The sequence below is a fragment of the Notolabrus celidotus genome, chromosome 2, assembly GCF_009762535.1.
Source record: "Notolabrus celidotus isolate fNotCel1 chromosome 2, fNotCel1.pri, whole genome shotgun sequence".
Taxonomy (NCBI): domain Eukaryota; kingdom Metazoa; phylum Chordata; class Actinopteri; order Labriformes; family Labridae; genus Notolabrus; species Notolabrus celidotus.
This window is the reverse complement of record NC_048273.1, coordinates 25,162,206-25,181,896: the sequence shown is the minus strand read 5'-3', so window position 1 is coordinate 25,181,896 and position 19,691 is coordinate 25,162,206. Positions and strand designations below refer to the sequence as shown.

Genomic DNA, 19,691 nt, shown 5'->3' with positions numbered 1-19,691 from the left:
CAAAGCTAAATTTCTACTCGGCTGAAACTGACCTCAATTTGCACCGCTGCGCACTCTGCACCTCTCCAACATACACAATCCTATAGTTCTCCTTACATCCCCTCCAATACCTCCCACTGAACCACACACAGGCTGCTTCCCTTCCTGTACGCCGCACTACCTCATCCACTTAACACGGGAAATCTCTCACCACCTCCAGCCCATTAATAGTACAATTTATGGCCTCAGCATTACCACCACAACATGTTACCTCTAATCTGCTCTATTTATATCAAACTCTATCATTTTAAGTGCACAGATGATCAGATATGTCCCAGACGAACATCCAACCTGTGTTTGTGTTGCTTGAATAACCTGCTCACAATAGCTTCACCCTGCTCTGGACTTCAAAGAGCAGCCTGTGTTTAGCTTCCTCTCTGTGTCTTCTTTCTCACTGTTTTCACTACAAACAGCCTCTCTGCCTCAACTCCCCACCCACACACACACTGCCATGTGTACACATACAGTTTATGGGTACACAGATACACACATACGCTCATGTATGCTACCAAATGTAAGTCAGCTTTCCTGTAGTTTGTTGTGGATTTTAAGGTGTGCAGCAGGTTTTCATGCAGGCTGTCTTTTAAGTTTGCATGTGTCCTAAAAAAAGGACAACAAGCTTTGTACACAGTATAATGGTTAGTTATATATGGCTTTACATCCCCTGGCATAAAATTGACTAATTAACACACTGAAATAGCACTAAAACAATGAATGGTAAGAATAACAGATCTTTGTTTTCATGGTGTGTGTGTGTGTGTGTGTGTGTGTGTGTGTGTGTGTGTGTGTGTGTGCGTGTGTGTGTGTGTGTGTGTGTGTGTGTGTGTGTGTGTGTGTGTGTGTGTGTGTGTGTGTGTGTGTGTGTGTGTGTGTGTGTGTGTGTGTGTCACAGAGGTGTGGTTGTTTTTGGCTCTGTGTAATTATTTGACCTCTTCAATGACCTTCTTGTTTTTAAAGATTTCTGTCCTGCTGTCATTTCAGGGTGACTCATTTTGTGTGTGTTCTAATAGCTAATTGAGAGATGCCTTGAATAATAGAAGTAAAACCATGCGAATAAAATGTGTCATCAGTTTTCTGTTGTTTAAGGAGAGTATGTCGGATTAACAACAGATCAATTTCAGCAAGTTAACTTACATCAGCATTAGAAACACAACCAATTGTGCACAGAGGTCGGCTGACTTCTTTGCAGATCAGCCAAACTTGGTATCTTCTAAAAAACAAAACCAGTATGAGACTGACACACACACACACACTGTGCCTCTGCCTATTAAATACTGTATGTTCACTCACTGCTGCAGTCCACACAGAGAGAATACCTGTGTTTTAAACTCCTGTAAGATAAGATAAAGGCTGTTTGGCTGCCATCAGAGCACATTTAAACCACCTTGAGGGAAGTGGGGGTCGCAGTTTCTGTCATCCCTTTTTGGGGGGTTGTGGGTTTAGAAGTTTGGGAAGCCCTGCTTTAAAAAAAAAATCTGGTTTGTGGGCTAAGTTTCCATGCAGATGATTGGGAGTGTTTTATAAATAAAAACATTATGATGATTAATACTGGATGATTTTAAGGCTCCATAAACATGTCTGGCTTCCACTAAACCATGTCTAAATACTAAAACTTGTAAATAGTTACATCTGAAATCTTGTAAACAGATTATTTCCCGGGTGAACCTGATGGGAATCCAAATATTATCAAAGTTCCTGCTAAATTTGGATATATTTTTTAAATAATATTAATGTTGCTTTCTTTTTCAATGGAAATAAAGAGTTTTTTGTAGTATTATTTTCCATTTTTATTTTTCTATTGATTTATTTCATCTTTATTTAACCAGGAGAGAAACTCATTGAGATTAAAAATATAATTTTCAAGAGTGTCCTGGCCAAGAGAGGCTGCAGCACAGTTTACAAAGTTTCTGACAGACAGAGCCACCTTAGAGACATAATACAAAGTGAATATATATGCAGTATACAAATAATACATTAAATGCATGACATAACAGACTGACACAGCAAATGTTTTTCCAAATCAATACATATCTAAAGTATATCAAACAGAAAACCTCCAGCCAAAAATGTCTGCCTCAAAATCCTTAAACATCACCTGATTATCCCCGACTGAGAGCAGCTCTTTCAGCTTCAGCTGTTGCTATAATTCATTGAAAGTAAAAGGAGAAAATGTAACCGCCTTTTTCTTCTTCTGTTCACTTTTTGATAAGATGTGTTAGATTAACATTTGTATCAAAATATTTCAAACCGTACCCTCTTGATGATTCGTTCTTAGGGTTTTTTGTGGTGCACTGGTTTCCATCATAATGCAGTGCAATCTTGTTATTCTTTTACCTCTGTAGGAAGGAAATACTGGTTAACAATATGAAGAAAGTACTTAGAGGTTTGATCAATAAGGTTCCTGTGAGTCAGCCCTGCAGTCCCCTTTCACTTTCTCTATCACCATAAAAACATATCAAACATAAGTTTGTCCCATCACCTCTCATAGTGTACATCTTCAGCTCTCCTCCTCCGCAAACAAGACCACAGAGGGGAAGCAGAGTTCATAAATCCCATTCTTGGGCGCCCCCTTCTGGCCTGTAGTAACTTTTCTTCCCTGTCTGCACAAAAAAAAAGAGGGAAAATCTGAGGACAGAGAGAGTGAGGCTTCCCGCCAAGGCCTGTATCTCCAGTCATTGATTCAACAAATGAAATGAAGACATATTATTAGATCATTTGTGTGCCAGTATGCTGCACATTGAGTCCAGTTAATATTCACTGAGGCCAAATGAGTTCCTCCTGAGCGTGTTGTGTCCTTACAGACTGATCCGTGGGATCATAAATTCATGTGCAGCATTAGAGGGCTCACTCAAGTTAAGACCCCCTCTTCCTTTCACACAGTGGAAAATAATAAGATATCATTTTATTTTTGGATTGTATCATGGTGTTTTTTAATCTCTGAGGTCTTATTTTATCCCGTTATTTTTAAATAGCCTCTCTTAGTTTTTCAACTTAACAGATTTGTGTCGTCTACTTTGATGTTTTTTTTAATCATTACTTTGTGCTTTCAACATTTGAATCAAATTTCAAAAATGCATTTCTCATTATTTCACTATTTTATTCACATTTAACTCAAATTAAATGTGTTTTCCGATAGAGGTTATATGCCAATGCAGGTCAGTTACACTACAAAAAACACAGCAAGTAACTCATCTTATTGAAAAACGGTTTTATTTTTGTTAAAGGTATCATTTAAATGCTAGTGGTTACATCTCAAAAAGGGGATATAGTCTTACTTGTGAAAATATGGTAGTGTATGTCCAGTACATAATCAAAACAGCAAACTCATGATGCCATAAAAAGAGCGTGTAATATCAGCCGGATGATTGTATGACTTTATTTTGCTCTCCTCTTGATTGCGATTGGCACAGCATCGTCCAGCACACAAATAACCCCCAGCTGTAACCAAGTCCACCTGTTTATAAACACAAACAGTTATGAACACACTCCGAGCTGTCAAATCTTGTCAAAGACAGAACACACACACCGCTGCATGCATCGGTGGCTTCAGCTGGCCTCTGTGGATGAAAGCTGTTTCCTCTCAAAGCTGCATTCAAGACGAGATGAACATGTAACAGTTAAATATGAGGAGCTGTTACACAACACGCTCCTGGAAGTCGCTCTGCCTCTCCTTTACATGTTCAACACCAGTGTGGATTTTTCATTTTAGCTGCTAGACTTTTCCCAGAGAGTGTTTTCTCCACAGTTCTCAGGGCTGAGCCCGTCCATGCCTCCTGAGACACAGTAGCCTGTTGTCTGGCCTGGAGGGGCTGAAGGGGGGGGTGTTATGAGAAGGAGAGGAACATGTTATGTTAACCTGGGTGGTAAAAGCCTGAACATATTTGGGGAAAATGCCCCTTTATACCCTTTCACACCCATTACTTTTCTTCAGATTCTTACGCTTAAGTGTGGGAATTCCTCCAATCTTCCCCTAAGGGCAGTTCAGCCAATTTACCCACTCAAAAAATAGATATTTAATAGATGAATTTGTTTTTTGTTTTAAAAATATGATTTTTATCAGAGATGGAGCAGAATATTTTCTATCAGGAAGTCCAAATTTATAGTTATAATTCTTTTATATTTTGCCTTTTAATTTAACTTTTAAAGCACATTTTCTAAAGACACACTCCCACATCGCAGTGTTCTCATGCTATTTTTCACTCTTCTAATCTGCACAATTTCAGAATATACAAAATTCCTGCAGTTCAACTTCTTACTGTAAACTTTAACTTGATACATAGGAAAAGGAGCAACGTTAACTCTATTTGAAGTTTTGTTTGTGCTGCTCTGATGACTCTGGGAAGCATCTCACACGTAAGCCACTGAGGTCCTGACTATGTGTAACAGCTAGTTGCTGATTTAGTTTGTGAAATCGGTTCTTGGCACGCAGTGTACGATGTGTTTTCAGAGATTTTTTGGCTGAACAAGCTGCCTGCATGGGTGACATTGGGGCTGATTAGAATGGTCACTCTGAGCTGGATAGTAAAGTTGAACCCTGGAAAATCAAAACATTTGTTCAAGTATGCCGAAATAGTACTCATAGTCGGGAAGACGGAGAGGAACAGAGTGATAAGTTTCTGCCGATCTCCCTCATGGCTAATATGCAGGGGTGTATCCAGACCTTCTTAACTGGGGTGGCCCAACTAGGGTGGCATTAAGTTTGCCTTCAAACACACCAATAAACATCTGTCTCTTAATTACTATGTACAGTATGTCTCCTCTAATCATATTTACATCAAATGCTGATATCAAAGTATAATAAAGATGTGTGTTCTACTGTGTTTTGCTTCATTTTTATCATTAAAAAGTAATGTCTTGATCCCGGAAAATCATGTGTGCCGTGTTATGTCAGGGTTTTGCTCCATCTGAAGTTACATTCCCTGCCCCACTGGATGTGTGTGATCAGGTGTGTGATCAGGCGGAACACAACACATTCGTGTTGTGTCTGCGATTAGAGCAAAATCAAATGGCCTTTTTTTTTTTTTGTAGTTATATTTTGGGGCTTTTTTGCCTTTATTGATAGGATAACTGAAGAGAGACGAGACACGTGGGGAGTGGGGAGTGGAGAGTGGGGGAAGACATGCAGCCCCACAAATGGGCATTTTGAGGGCAAAATAAAATGTTGAAAATTTCCCAGTGGAGTGTACACCTAAACAGAGATGAGTGCTTGGGTCGGAGTTTCTCAAAATGAGCTAGATTACGCGGCAGACTTGGCCCCATCTGCAGATATCTGTAGCCTAGCTTGTGTGCTGTTTCTCAGAAGAGTTTCTCATCATCAAGGTGAAATTGACTGGCATCCATTGTGGCTAGTACAATAGCAAGTGACACGTGATTCATACAACCCCACACACAAAAAAAAAATGAATATCCCTTTAAAGTTGACTGACTGTTCCCGTGTTTGACTTCCTACCCAGGGTGATCTGCTCTCTCTTCAGTTAGACGTGTGCTGGGTGTGGGAGTTGTCAAAAACAGACTCAGTGTGTGACCCTAGCAGAGTTGAGCAGGGGGCCATCACTGGCCAACCCTTTGGACACGACCCTGCATATTCGAGAGCAGTGATTGGAGCAGCTTTAACGATAGAACAAAATATTACCTTGTGTTGTATATGTAAAATAATACTTTGAACATTGGATCTGTGTCCTTACTGGAACTTGCTGTGGTTCTCGTCAGCAGACCGTGCTTTAAATAGCTTTCATTGGAACCACTTTCGGCTGAATAAATGGTTCCTGTGAAGACTCTTGACTGTACTATATGCTCTGTGGAATACCAAGAGCAAGAGTTTCTGGAAACAGTACCAACACTGGTAGTATGGCTTTATTGATGATGATGTTGGTCGGAAAAGTTCTACTTGTCCAGAACTTTGGTTTGTGATCGTAACGAACGAGGCTGATTACACTCTCATCAGCCGCAGGACTCATGTTTTCATACACAAATGTTTGTGTGTTAACTCTTCAAATTCAGACAATGAACATGGTAAGCATTGCCTGCTGAAAGCTCATCCTGATAGACTTCTGTTATTGTTAAGTTAAAACCAACCAGCCACTCTAGACCCAAGTAGCCTCCAGACTTGCAAAGCTTCAAGAGATAGATCAGAATCTTAAACATGAACAAATGACATCAGAATCAACAATCAAAACAATCTGTGGCTCTATTTCACAGTTTGTCACTAAAATGTTTTTTTAATTTTTAATTTTTAAACATTAGCTAGGGCTAAAACTTTAAGAAGCAATGTGTTGGAGCATAGCATTAAGGTTGCAGACAGCAACCAGCTTAAAACCAGCTCTACTGACGCCAGTTAAAACGCGTTGAAAGATGAAGCTACTGTGGAAGCGCAAAAAAAATGCAGTTCCTTAACTGTCCACTTGAGGCTGGCTGCAAAAGCCCAGGGAGCACCATTAGGTCTCATGTTAACATGGGTACATTTTCTAACAAAATTAAACATGTTTACAGCCTGATTCTAAAAATGTTTTTTGTGCTCTTTCTTTGTACTCATTGTACAGGGGGTGATTTGTTTTCAACACATCTGTTTTGATTTTATCATAGATACATTTGCGTAATAAGGGGCACGGCTGGGTTGACCGACAAACGTACATTGTAGATTTTCCAGGTGGCTAAAAGCTGGTCTCCACTCCATCTCTGCGTTTGTTTCAGGGTTGATCAAAAGTTAGGTTGTGTCAGCATTTCCAATTGTTCTCCCAGTAACATTAGGCTTCAGAATGTCTCTTCAGAAACTAATGGGCGACGACAGAGATAGCATCCATGTTTTATACAGTTTATGAGAACAACCTGAAGTGGCTGCAAAACACATAGTACAGAAAATAACTGCTCATGAGTAAGTGTTTGATTTGTCCATTCCAGGCTACTGTAGAAACAAAGTACAATGTGGCGGCTCCATAGAAGAGGGCAGACTCCCTCTGCAGACATTAAGAGCTTACTCTTATGTAAAAAAAAAACCACCACTTTTCTTATTTTCAGGTGATTCTACACTAATGAAAACATAATATAAATGGAATTTGTGAATGTCTGCCAATTGATCCTACTAAATCTTGCACACTGGACTTTTAAGGTCATGGTAGAGATATAATCAGAGGTGTATCAGGTTATTTTTCAACACCTTGCTGTAAGATAATTCCTTTACTCCCTTCTTGTTCATATTATCTGGCCAATGTGTGTCAAGCAATGTGTCAGCATTCATACTGAAAGGCTCTCTGTTCTCCTTAACTCTCCTTTCTCATTGTGTTCATCTGGATGCTTTTCCAAGCTAAGCCTGGCACAGGCCTGGATTTCCGGAGCCCAAAATGTGAGCCCAGGAGAACTGGACTCCTCCGGGAAAGGGGAGCAACGGGAGATGGAGCGCCACTCAGAATCAAAACAATCCCAAATATTAGGGGTTTATTTTAAATCTCCTCGCCTTATATTAACAGCATAGCTACAGGCAAGTGATTAGCCACTCATGGGTCAGGGGTGCCTGAGCCTCACTTAATTTCCCTTGGAATCCATATTTTGTGTGTTTTAAGAGATGCAAAATACAGGCAGGGATTGGACTTATGCCTTGTTATGAATACCATATTTTTTGCTAACTTAACAGTTAAAGAGACGGACTCAATGGCAGATACGGCAAAGAAGGGGTTACAATTCTCAAAAAGAGAATAATAAGTATTTTAGGTGTTCAATCCAATTTTTCTCCACATAAAAACACAGCAACATGTAACCGCTAATTAAGGTATGATGCTATCTGACGTGCCTCAGAGAGCTCAGAGACCTGTCCAGGTTACTGTAATGTCAACACTGAGCATATGATCTCACTGCAGTGCTCTTTGACATTGAGGGATTCATACTTGTTTGATGTCTTACAGTTGAAGTGCCCTGCGCAGGAAGGAAGTGCTCACCCACTGGTCGCCTGTTCCATCTTCAGGAGCTCCATGGGAGGGAGGGAGGATTTCAGTGCAATATTTACAGTGACCTTTTCCTCTCACTGGCCAGGGGCCCATGGGAAAAAACTGGAGAAGACAAACAATGAACAATAGGGTTCAGGGATGAGCAATGGTGCCAGCGCAGCATGTGCCATTACGGGATGTGGATTAGAGAGGGTTCAGGGGTCATAGCAAGGATCAAGGCACCAGTGGTGTCCCTCAGGAGCACACCTGGGACACCTGCTCAGAAAGCCTGTGCTATTTAAAAACACAACAAGCGATCACGTGCTCCGAGCTTAACGAGAGAATCTTCAGCAGAGTTTGCTGCTGTTTAGAGGAAAAAGTTTGAGGTGCTTGTTATTACTAATGAATTTGGAGCTAGAACTTTTAATACAGCCTTTTCGCCATTTGGATTTTCATTATTGATTGTAATTTCAGTTGGAAAGCAGTTATTTGTAAGATTCCCTGTTCTTACCATTTTTAAATCTGGAACATAACAGTTCAAAATCTTACCAGCTTTAGGTTTCCAATCCTTGGCATGACATCAGATGACACTTGCTGCCTAACTAAGTGGTTACCACTCTCGTATCTGTTCGATGAGCTACAGCCCACATCCATTTAGCTTAGCTTAACAAGATTGACTGGAAATAGTGACTCACACACTCTAACCCGTTCCACTAATTGTACTGCACATTAAACTTGCATTTTTCACTTTCTTTTTGCACCAATGATGCAAAAAAACAGTGGATATAATTGAGAATATTTTACAGCAAGCATAAAATAAGTTAGCTGATTGATTTGTTATTTCATCAGCTGGTATCTTTGACATGTGGCTGATCTTGTCATTCGATGGTACCACAGTACCACTGAGACCAAGATCAAAATCTGCCAGCGTCATTGCTTTAAGTTGGTGTTTATGTAGACAAACAGCCCCTGTGTTGTATCAGCATCTGTGCAAACTTCCCAAGTCACAGTTTGATCCCTCAATTATCAGATTAGCCCGTCTAATTGGACAATATGGTTTCCTGAGGGATTGGGCCTTGCCTTATCACTGAAATTCTTTCTGCCCTGCACAATTTGGTGAGATAAATGTAATGGTATCAATGTTGTACTGTGTGCCTGGGTGGTCTCTGTTACATTTCTAATGATGCTGCGCCTTTCCCAGAACAAGTGGAAATACCTCAGTGATGCACCGTGAAAAGAGAGAAGAGGAAAGAGGCAAAGCTCCCTCTAGGCCTCAGAATTCTCACACCAAGGACGTCTAACAGGAGAAGAACAGGCAGGGGGGTGATATTAATTTTTGTCCTATTTTCCCTTTGAGTAAACCATGTGATTATAGCTCAAACTGCATAAGGGTTTCACTATAGCACGTCAATATCTCATGTGCCAGACATATTAGGATAAAGACAAAGGTAGATGTAAATGAAGATTTTGGAATGCACTAGATACATTATACTGATTAATCAAAGTGAAGTAATATATTTACAATGATAAATTGCTGTTCATTATATTTCACTGTATTACATTTAAAGCTACTTCAACTTAATTAACTGAAGTAAAATGTTCATTATTTATTCATTTATATATAGGAAAAGCAACACAGAAATGAAAATAGTCAGGTCAAGTACAACTACTACCTAACTGACTTGTTTCTACCATTCTGAAACTGGGCCAATTAATAATTGATTGGTGAAAAATTGCTTCTTTATATTTCTTTTTTGACAATCATACAAATTGTATTGTAGATCAAAGGGATTGCAGAATCAAGCTGGGTCTATCTATCTACCTACCTACCTACCTACCTATCTATCTATCTATCTATCTATCTATCTATCTATCTATCTATCTATCTATCTATCTATCTATCTATCTATCTATCTATCTATCTATCTATCTATCTATCTATCTATCTATCTATCCGTCCATCCTTTAAACAGACGTTTACTTTTCTTTCATTTTCTTTGATCTTATTTGGAATTGTGACATTTTGTTTCATATTTTATTATGCTTGTAATAATTTAAATATTTTTTTATTTGATGCCATCTTATTTTATTTCGTTTATTTTATATTATATTTTATTTTGAAGGGTTGTGCCTGAGAAGGGAGAGCCGGAAGTAGTCACGTGATAGTGATACAGGAAACGATTGCTGCAGCCCAGCCGATGTAAACTGTAAGTAACTCTTTTCTTTGACATATTTTCCTCCTCAGATCTTTACGAAGAGACAAAGTAAATGTAAGCGGTTTTTAATACTTCGACGAACACATATAAATGCACTCCTGTGTCCTCCAGCAGAGGTAGAAGAGTTAGGAGCTCAACACAGACCAGGCTAAGCTAACGTGAGCTTTATGTAAAATATATAAACAAATCCGTTACACCTCTCATTAAAATACATACCGACTGTGATACTGTGCACTGGGTTTCTTTCTTCACATTGCAAAATTGTTAAATGATGTTAGAAACAACTGACACATGTCGCACAGTCTGATCGGAGACATCTTTAGCTGAACCGAGCTATGTTTACATGTCTGTCAGATTAAAGGCTGTGCAGAGATTTCATGTTTGGCATTTGATGCTGTTTTGTGGTGATTTCTATACGTGTGTCTCGGTAAGTTGACCTTGTTGTCTTACCTAGCTGTATGCAATGTGTGAATGACTTTGTTTTAGGAGCGTTTTACGGAATCTGTCATCACACATACGACGCTGTTATCAGCATCTCCCTCACAGCTTCCGAGACTGTAGCCTCTCTAGAATAATGTCAAGATTCACTTTATTGTCATTTCCTTTTGTAGTTTGATACTCAGTGAAACGAAATACTGTTTCTCAACCAGCTTGGCAGTGCAAAATAAAAAGACTCAAAAGACAAGCTAAAACATTTAAAGACACGTTAAAAAAAACACAAAAAACACAGTATTAGCAGCACGATAGACCAAAAGGTAGAAAGTGCATCAGTCAGTAAAGTGTTTACAGTTTTTCTCAGTCGCTTTGGTACCTTTATCGAATCATCGTGGACATTTGCAAAACAGGAAGTGCATTTCTCAAAACAATTTGTGCAAATAGCAAAACTCCATGGATTACCTGCAAAAGCCAGTATCTTGCTCAAAATCCTAAGTTCATCTCTCAAAAGTAAATATCTGTGTCAGTGCCATCAGAATGACAAGTCCTTGTGTCATTGTGTGTGGATAAGACAGTCAAATAGCTTAGTCATGTTGTCGATATGATAGTGTACTCTGGAGGGACGTTCTGATGTAAACTATGGCTAAAGTTTTGAAGGCAGTTATTGTAAATTGTAAGTTACACCTTAGTGTATGTGGGAGATTGATTGCAAGAGACCGGACAAGATTCACATTTATGCTTTTACTGTTTGTCCTTTAATTTGTTGACAGACCATGTCAACAATTCAGGACAGATTTAGAAAAACAGTCTGATGGAAATGTACAGAAATATGACTGACATTAAGACTTGTGTGATGAACTAAAGCCTAAATGTTGTGGAGGGTGAGACTATTCAACAGAGACCCATTATAATACATTTTGATCAACATGACATAAGCAATAGATGATGTAGGAAACAGCAGAGAATTGTACATAATCATTTACATGGATGTACCAAAGCATTTGCAACTTGTTCAAAGAAAATGAGAAACTGCTTTTTTGGATGTGCACAAATGACTCAGTGATGTGAAGATTGAACAAGTAGTTTTGAGAATTTCAATTCTGATCTGAGAAATGTACCAAAGAGACTGAGAAAAACTGTAATTGGGATTCCTCCTGACAGGTGACTGACTGTCAGCTGAAGCATTTGTTGATGGGGAGGGGATTGGGTGTGAGTGTGTGAAGGGGAGGGGGCACAGTCTGTTTTATGGTCCTCACTGCTTGTGGGAAGAAGCTGTTCAGCATCCTGCTGGACCTGCAGCAGATACTTCTGTACCTCTTCCCTGATAGCAGGAGGGAAAATAGGCTGTGAGAAGGGTGGTGGGGATCCGCTGCTCGTAGATCTCCATTAAGGAGGTGAGAGGGGCACCGATGATTTTGCCGGCTGTCCTAACTACTCTGCTAAGCTGCTGGTGTTCATAGGCCTTGCACCTCCCAAACCAGGAAGTGAAGCTGTTTGGATGCTCTCTATGGTACTTCTGTAGAAGGTGATGAGGTGGGGGGTGGGAAGACCTGCCACTTTGAGTCTCCGGAGGGGATGGAGCAGCTGCTGAGCTTTTTTGATAACTGCTGTGGTGTTGGTGGTGGTTGTCAGGTCGTCGGATAGGTGAACTCCTAGAAACTTGGTGTTGCTAACCCTCTCCACGGCAGCACCATTGATGGTCAGCGGGGTGTGTTGTTGGTTGCCAGCCCTCCTGAAATCAATCAGCATCTCCTTTGTTTTTTCCACATTCAGGACAAGGTTGTGGGACCTGCACCACGCTGTGAGCTGCTCCACTTCCATCTTGTACGCAGACTCGTTGGTGAGTCGTTAATTTAGGTCAGGACAAGTCTAGGTGTTGGGATTCTAGATCTTAGGGTGCACTAAGCGCCTCTGCTTGATTTTTGAAGTAAATAGGTTTTTAGTAAGGCTCCAAAAACCCTTTCCACTCCAAAGAGTCCACTTTTGAGAGCTTGATCTTTGTGCAGCAGGACTTCAGTAATTACAAAATGATTAATAAATTCCAATGAACTTGTCAGGTAATATAAATAAAACATGATTCCTGATCAGTGAGAACAATTAGTTGCATGACAGTTTTTATTGCCACTGAAAATGAAATTTAAAATCCTGATGAATGAGTTTATATATCCCTCAGCAGCATCGCACTGTTGCCAAATTAGAGTTGTCTTTTTAGAGTGTGGCAATATTCAGTTGCAGCTTGCTCCATGATTAATGGTGAGAGCTTGAAGTAGATATCTAGTTTGAACCAAGCTGCAACCTCCAGTCTAAAAATATGAGTTCAATGCGGAAGTGTTAAAAACTGCAGTTCATCAAGGATCCGCTTGAGGCTGGCTCCGGAAGTACCTGAAACCACATACACACAAATTCAAAAAAGACGATCGGCACACACTGTACGGGGGGTGGATTTTTTTCTAACGCAGCAATTTTGAAGATATTGAGATTACAAGTCTTCCAATGAGAGGCACAGCTGACTTTACTGACAGGCAGGAACACTGTAGCTGTTGGCTAGGAGGCTCAAAGCCCGCCTCTTTATGTCACAATCGCTCAACAGCAGCAATATGTCTGCTGCCTCTGATTGGCCTCAAAACAGCACTTCAGAAACAGATGGGTGACGTCACAGATACTACGTTCATATTTTATGCTGTCTATGGTTTAAACTAGTGAAGATGATATTTCAAAATCCATGTTATGGCCATAGACTGTGTAATTAATGGACGTAGTATCCATGATGTCACCCATCTGTTTCTGAAGTGCTGTTTTGAAGCCAATTGTCGGGGGGAGCCATATTGGAAATGCTGAACTCAACCTAACTGCTGTCGAGGTAAAGTGCTTCTTTATGTAAACCAAACCTCTTTGCAGCAGAAAACACAGCTGTGTAGTTGTTTTCTTGTAGGTTTTAAGGTTGGTTTAAAATAAAAACATCAAGTTGGTCTTGCTACAATAAAGACACTTCTCTCAGCTCAGCCTCATTAAGCGCAGTGTTTTCAAACAGAACATAATCTAAACCCTTATAATCCCTGCTCTTGTGTACTTTTGTCAAATATTGGTAAAACCTACTTTCTCTTAATCGGCTTTCTCTAGAGAAACAGTCCCAGACCCTGTGTGTTTGTTCTACTGATTGATTATGTGTGGGAGGGACTGAGAGTAATTGATTGACGGGTCAATTGCAGGCAGGCGCCATGTCGCAGGAATACGTTGTCATTGAGCTCCTCCATCATTTGTGTCAACACTCATGCCAGAAAGTCCTCAGCCTTTCAGTGAGAGCCCGCAGAGCTCTGTGGATCCCCTTCACTTCCACAAAGTCAGCACTGCTTGGCTGGGGAATAGCGGGGGAAAGGCTACACTGATCCATTTCCTGCCCCCCTCTTCAGGCTCTAATTGAAAAATTTGGGTGGCCCTGCTTGTTTGTTTTGGTTGAATGTGGTGGGTTGTGTTTTTTCGAGGCTCTCCTCAGTGCCTCTGCTCCGTAGACTTTGGGGGTGAGTTGAGCGTCGGGGGTCAGGCCGAAACCTTGTTTGTGAAGCGGCACTTCTCTCTCACCCCTGTCTGCTCTCTGCAGTCAACCTCACCTGGTAGTCCTCTTCCTTGCTGGGCCACTGGTTTTCACAGTATGGTTACTGTGACCCAGTCGGTCCTGGACAGACTGTTGGACGGACAGAAAGGCAGACGGAGGAGCTTTGAGCAGGGAAAAGTGTGCAGCTGGATGAGATGAACTCAAAAGCAGCAGAGTCAGGCCCTATGTGTTGAGCGTTCCAAGATTCAAACTTATTAAAATAATACATTTATTACAGATTGACACCATTTGACAAAAAATATTAAGGCTGCCCAGCTAACCTAAATAATATTTCAGTCAATAGAAATGTATCAATTAAAGTGAAATATGTGACGAAGCAGCATTATGATTAAATGTGAAATACTGCACTGCCAGAGAGAAGCCTTTGCCTACGAGTCTTGTTCAACAGTGATACGATAATGTACATAAGTCAGTTTGGTGTGGGGAATTCCAAATTTTTGGTGTATATAAAAATATTTAATAAAAAATTATCATTAATTCACACCATGAATTATATGTCATTGTGCAGCCCTCTCTGTAATAAATCAATCTTTTATAAGAAACATTTCTGTAGTGTTTAGATCAAGCGGCAACCTCAGGTCTCAAACTATGAAGCCCATGCGGAAGTGTTATAAACTGCAATACATCGAGAATCTGCTTGAGGCTGGCTGTGAATTTTTTTCTAACACAATGGTTCAGAAGATATTAAGATTACCAGTTTTTGCCCAAATAAGGACATGACGGACATGACTGACCGGCAAAACACATAGCTGTTGGCTAGGAGGCTCAAACTCCGCCTCTTTACATCACACTCTGCCTGGTTGAGTTCTGCATTTCCAATATGGCTGCCGCCGTCGATTGGCTTCAAAACAGCGCTCAGGAACAGATGGGTGACGTCAGGGATACTACGTCCATTATTTATACAGTCTAAAGTTTAGATTCCGCTTTGACACTGCAAAGACATGATGCCTTTTTTCCTGGGTCATGTTATTGTGGAGTTTTTATTGAGATGTTTTTTCGTGTTGGTCAGACAGAAAAGCCATTTTAAAAGATTATTATATTAATCAGGACCATCATTTATGGTATCTTCTGACATGTTATCGACCAAATAAACGTTTACAGTTGCATGTAGTGTATTGAAAAATGATTTGGACTTTTTCACATTTGAAATGGTTTAATAAATAGATCATCATGTCACCTTTCTTGAAACTGTATGTTAAATATCACTGAATGTGTGTGTGTGTGTGTGTGTGTGTGTGTGTGTGTGTGTGTGTGTGTGTGTGTGTGTGTGTGTGTGTGTGTGTGTGTGTGTGTGTGTGTGTGTGTGTGTGTGTGTGTGTGTGTGGTGAGATAGAAGAGGGGGTCCTACTATTTTGTGTGATACTAATGACATGCCTGATCCTGATTTATGATCAACTCTCTGTTATTATTTTGTGTTATGATGCTGTGTTTGTGTCTTCTTATTAAGAGCTCTGATTGTGGACATGGCAATAAAGTATTGTGAACAGCTAGGCTTCTTAAGATCAAAGTTTTATATCCCGTCAGTTGTCAGATTTCTTTCTGTAAAGGTTACTGACTGTGTTAGCTGTGTTTGTGTAGTGCTCGGATGAGACAGTGAACATGGTTCTCACGCTGGTGGTGTGTGTTTTATGTAAAGCAGCTGGGGCAGCAGTGGCTCCTGAAGGTTCAAATCTCTCTATTTGGCCATGTCACTGGGCAAAGCCGCCTGTCTCCAGTCTCTTAATCCTCTGAAAACATCTTCCTGCATTTGCAGGCCTATACTTCATATTTCTGTTTATTGTTCCAGGATTTTTATATGGGAAATTGGGGACTTGACTTCGTTAAAGCTAACTCTGAAAAGCACTTGAGACTGACAAACAAACAAACAGACAGCCCCTAAAGATAACAAAGCCTGTGGGCAGACATCATCATGATGGTCGGATAGTGAACCAGAGGCACACATCTGATCACTCTGTCCTCTCTTTCTGTCACGAAACACTCGCTCAGGAGAAGCTGAGTCATTGTGGGAGCACTCAGTGACTGGACAGCATCTGTTTTCAAACAGAACCTGCACAGTTCTTGTTATTTATGGTCCGTTTATTTGAAATATGATACAGTTGACATGCATTATGGTCAATTTTCGGACTATCAGCTCCATCGCCCTCTCCACATCTTAGAGGCATGCGGTGGCCCGGGTGTGAGCGAACACTGTGGGAGATTGTTCAGAGCTTCATCCAGCCTGTGTGATCAGAGCACTCATCTCAGACTGGGTCATGTTTGGCCCGCTCTGTCCATTCAGACAAGTCAAGAGGGGGGGTCTTTGAAGGAATCTGGTGTTTGTGTAAAGTTTGGGGAGCGGGGAGTGAAATGGTGTTAGTGTGGGGGTAGGTGGATGGGGGGTTTCTGAGACGAGCCGCCGGCGGATACCGAGTAAGCTGCTGTGATGTGAGACGGAGGGGGTAAGGGTGATGATCTACCTAAATGGGTCCCTTTGTGCCCCCAAAAACCATTACACCCTCACCTTCACACTCACACACACACACTTGCCAATCACTGCCATATGTAAGTCACTTTCAAGCTTTGAGCGCTGAGATCTTAAGGTATGAACGCAGCATTCATGGGATACCTGAGCGATGTGTGTGCTGGTGTGGTTGGTCAGGTCGATAGAATTTTCACGTCTGTGGCGATGCAAAGAGTTTGTCGTGTGTGGAAGTTGTCCACTTAAAGTTCGGTGCACATGATGTGTGTGATCCAGGAGCAGCTGATTTTGGTTCAACATATTTCATGTTATCAGGAGGACCAGATAGTTTATGTTCTGGTTCTTCTTTTTATTTGATGAACGCAGTCGAGAAGGACAAAAGTTTAAAAGAGAACAAAGTGAGGTATGCTGCAGTGCTCTCTGATTTTAGCTTGGACATCAAACACGTGGCTTGAATCTTGAGGAGATTAAAGGATACTTTTAGATCTGCACCCTGTAAATATTATGCTTTATGATTCATTTTTTTTTGTATTATGAAGAGCTTAAAAGTCAGAAATAAGTGATAACAGTAAAGTTAGCCCTGCATTGTTAAAATAATTTAAACTCCTGAAAATATCCCAATAACCCTAAAAATAAGCTTTCACTGTAAAATGAGTCAAAACACACATGAATGACTTTAACATGCAATCTGCTCTTAAAGAAATTGTTTAATGTATCATAGATTACATGTATTGTTCAGTGCAAAACAAACAATAACCACCATTGAACAGGGTTAACATAAATCATGGTACCCCATGATTAAGTCACTTTAAGTCACTTGTAGCAAACCAAAAACACCAAAAGTACATGTCTTACAGTAGGAACAAAAATACAATCATCACATTGGAGACAAATTGATAATTTTTAAAAGCTTTAATACATTTTTGCAAATTATTTTGTTTCACTGCTAGGCAATAAGTGTAGTTTTTTCTACTAGAATATTATTGTTTATGTTTAAAGCCAGAAACAGATTATTACCTGAAAACTTGAGAAGTGTTCACATCTCATGAGGAGGCTCATAGATTGAAATTAATTTCTAAAAGTCCATACGTCCGCACTACATTAAAGCAAATATGTGTTTCAGTTTATGGAGTTAAATTTTGGAATTCTCTGGACGATGATATAAAATGCTGCTCAAATATTTTACAGTTTAAAAGAATGTTAAAAGATAAGGTAACGGGGAACTACAAACTTATCCAGTAAATCTGTATTTTATTGTTGTTTATTGTTACATTGGATGTTTTGTGAAAAGAGAAGGTGAGTACCAACAGGTTAGCAGTCCGGTGGTACATTGTGGTAAATTATGTTGTGATCAAGGGAAGGGGCAGGTGCTTTAAGTTTTTCTTCTGTTATATACACTATTTTGTGAAGATCTGTATCGCATATGCTGTGTTATCAGACACTGCAGAGAGCAAATACAATTCTTAAGAATGAATGAATCATATAAATGAATCAATAAATCCTATCTTGTTGGAATAATTACTATTACATTATATGTAAATCACAAGTTATGACTCAAAACTGGAGATACCCTTAGGCTTTACTGGTCTGATGAATATTAATAGCAGGCATACATTGTTTAATATGATTTGCACTTTTAAACTGGTTTGATGTATTTTGATATGAGACATTTATATTCTATTACATTTAAGCCATTTATGTTCATCTTTATAGTTTTCCTTTTTAAAAAAACAAACTTTTTCATTAGAATTTTCTCATATATAGATATATAACAAACAGATCAATGCATACACAAAAAAGAGACATAGTGGGGGTTGTAATAAATCATCAACAATGTAAAATATACAATTTACATTAAGATACACTACCCCTGCAAAAGAAAAAATATTGGACATGGAAGAAAAAAACATAAAAACATGTATCGGCAATGTCATTTAAGGTGCCTGGAGTCCTGGGAGGACTGAGTAAGGTTACAGTACTTCTGAATAAAGAGGGTAGAATTTAATCACTGTGAACTGCAGGCAGGTGAATCGCTGTGTTTACTTTTTCATTTTTAGATGCAGCAAAAGCTGAATATTTTGTTTTGCTGCATCTAGAAATGAACAATTAAAAATGATGGAATTCCACATTATTTCCTTTTTATTTTGATGCAGTAACCTGTAGGTTACCCTGTCATGGCGTGCTTTAAACAGACCGCCAAGAAAGATAGTGTGCTTCCAATAGGAACCTTTTAATGCAACGCATTACAGCGTTCTTTTTGAACATGAGGCATAACAATCACGGGCATCATTGAATTTGTTATTGGTGTTATTAACAATTTGTTTCAGTGTGTCTCTCCAAACCCACCCTGATATTAATCCCAGCAGCAGGGGGAAGCCAATAAGATATTGAGTTTAAAAACAACTTCTATGTCAAAAGAAAATATCAAGTCGCTAAGGAGTACAGCATGATTGAAGTCTTTTTTTTTATGAAAAAGAAATCCATCTAGCCCAGACCGTTGAGCCCAGCATACTTGGGGCACACCGCGGCATGTGGAAATGAAATGGTTTCATGTGGCAAAAAGATTTGTTTAGAGTTTTAATGAAAAGTCTTTCCTTTGTGTCCACGTACTCCAGTGCAGTGCCAAGGAAGGGGGTTGCCACTTATTAGCAGGGCTGGAAGAAGATCCAGAGCCTCAGACTTCCTCATAGCTACCACACAGATCGGAGCCAAACCTGCTGTTTGTTAGTCAGCCTCCAAGGAAAACAAACCTGCCTTTTTAGCCCTGCACCACAGAGGCTGGGCTAGGCTGGGGGGGGGGGGTTTGGGGGGCTCGCAGCATCACGTTTGGAGAAGAGTCAAGCTAGAAAAAGAGCCAAATCTTGTTGTGTGTTGTCATTGATTAAATTTAGCCTTTACTGTATGACATGACTTGACACATGTTGGAAGAAATTGGGGTTAAGTCTTATTTCGGGGTCCTCTGACGCCCCCTAGAGGTTAAGAGCTTCACACCTCCCTCAGTAGTTTCCAGTTGG

General features: G+C 40.0%; 1 protein-coding gene across 1 annotated transcript in view; it reads left to right on the top strand.

Annotated features, from left to right (window-relative positions):
* Positions 1-10,079: 10,079 nt before the first annotated feature.
* Positions 10,080-19,691, top strand: part of exoc2 (exocyst complex component 2) — a 59,125-nt gene continuing 49,513 nt past the window's right edge. The window contains 1 exon segment of the mRNA XM_034711841.1: positions 10,080-10,162. The gene's annotated coding sequence lies outside the window, so the exon portion shown is untranslated.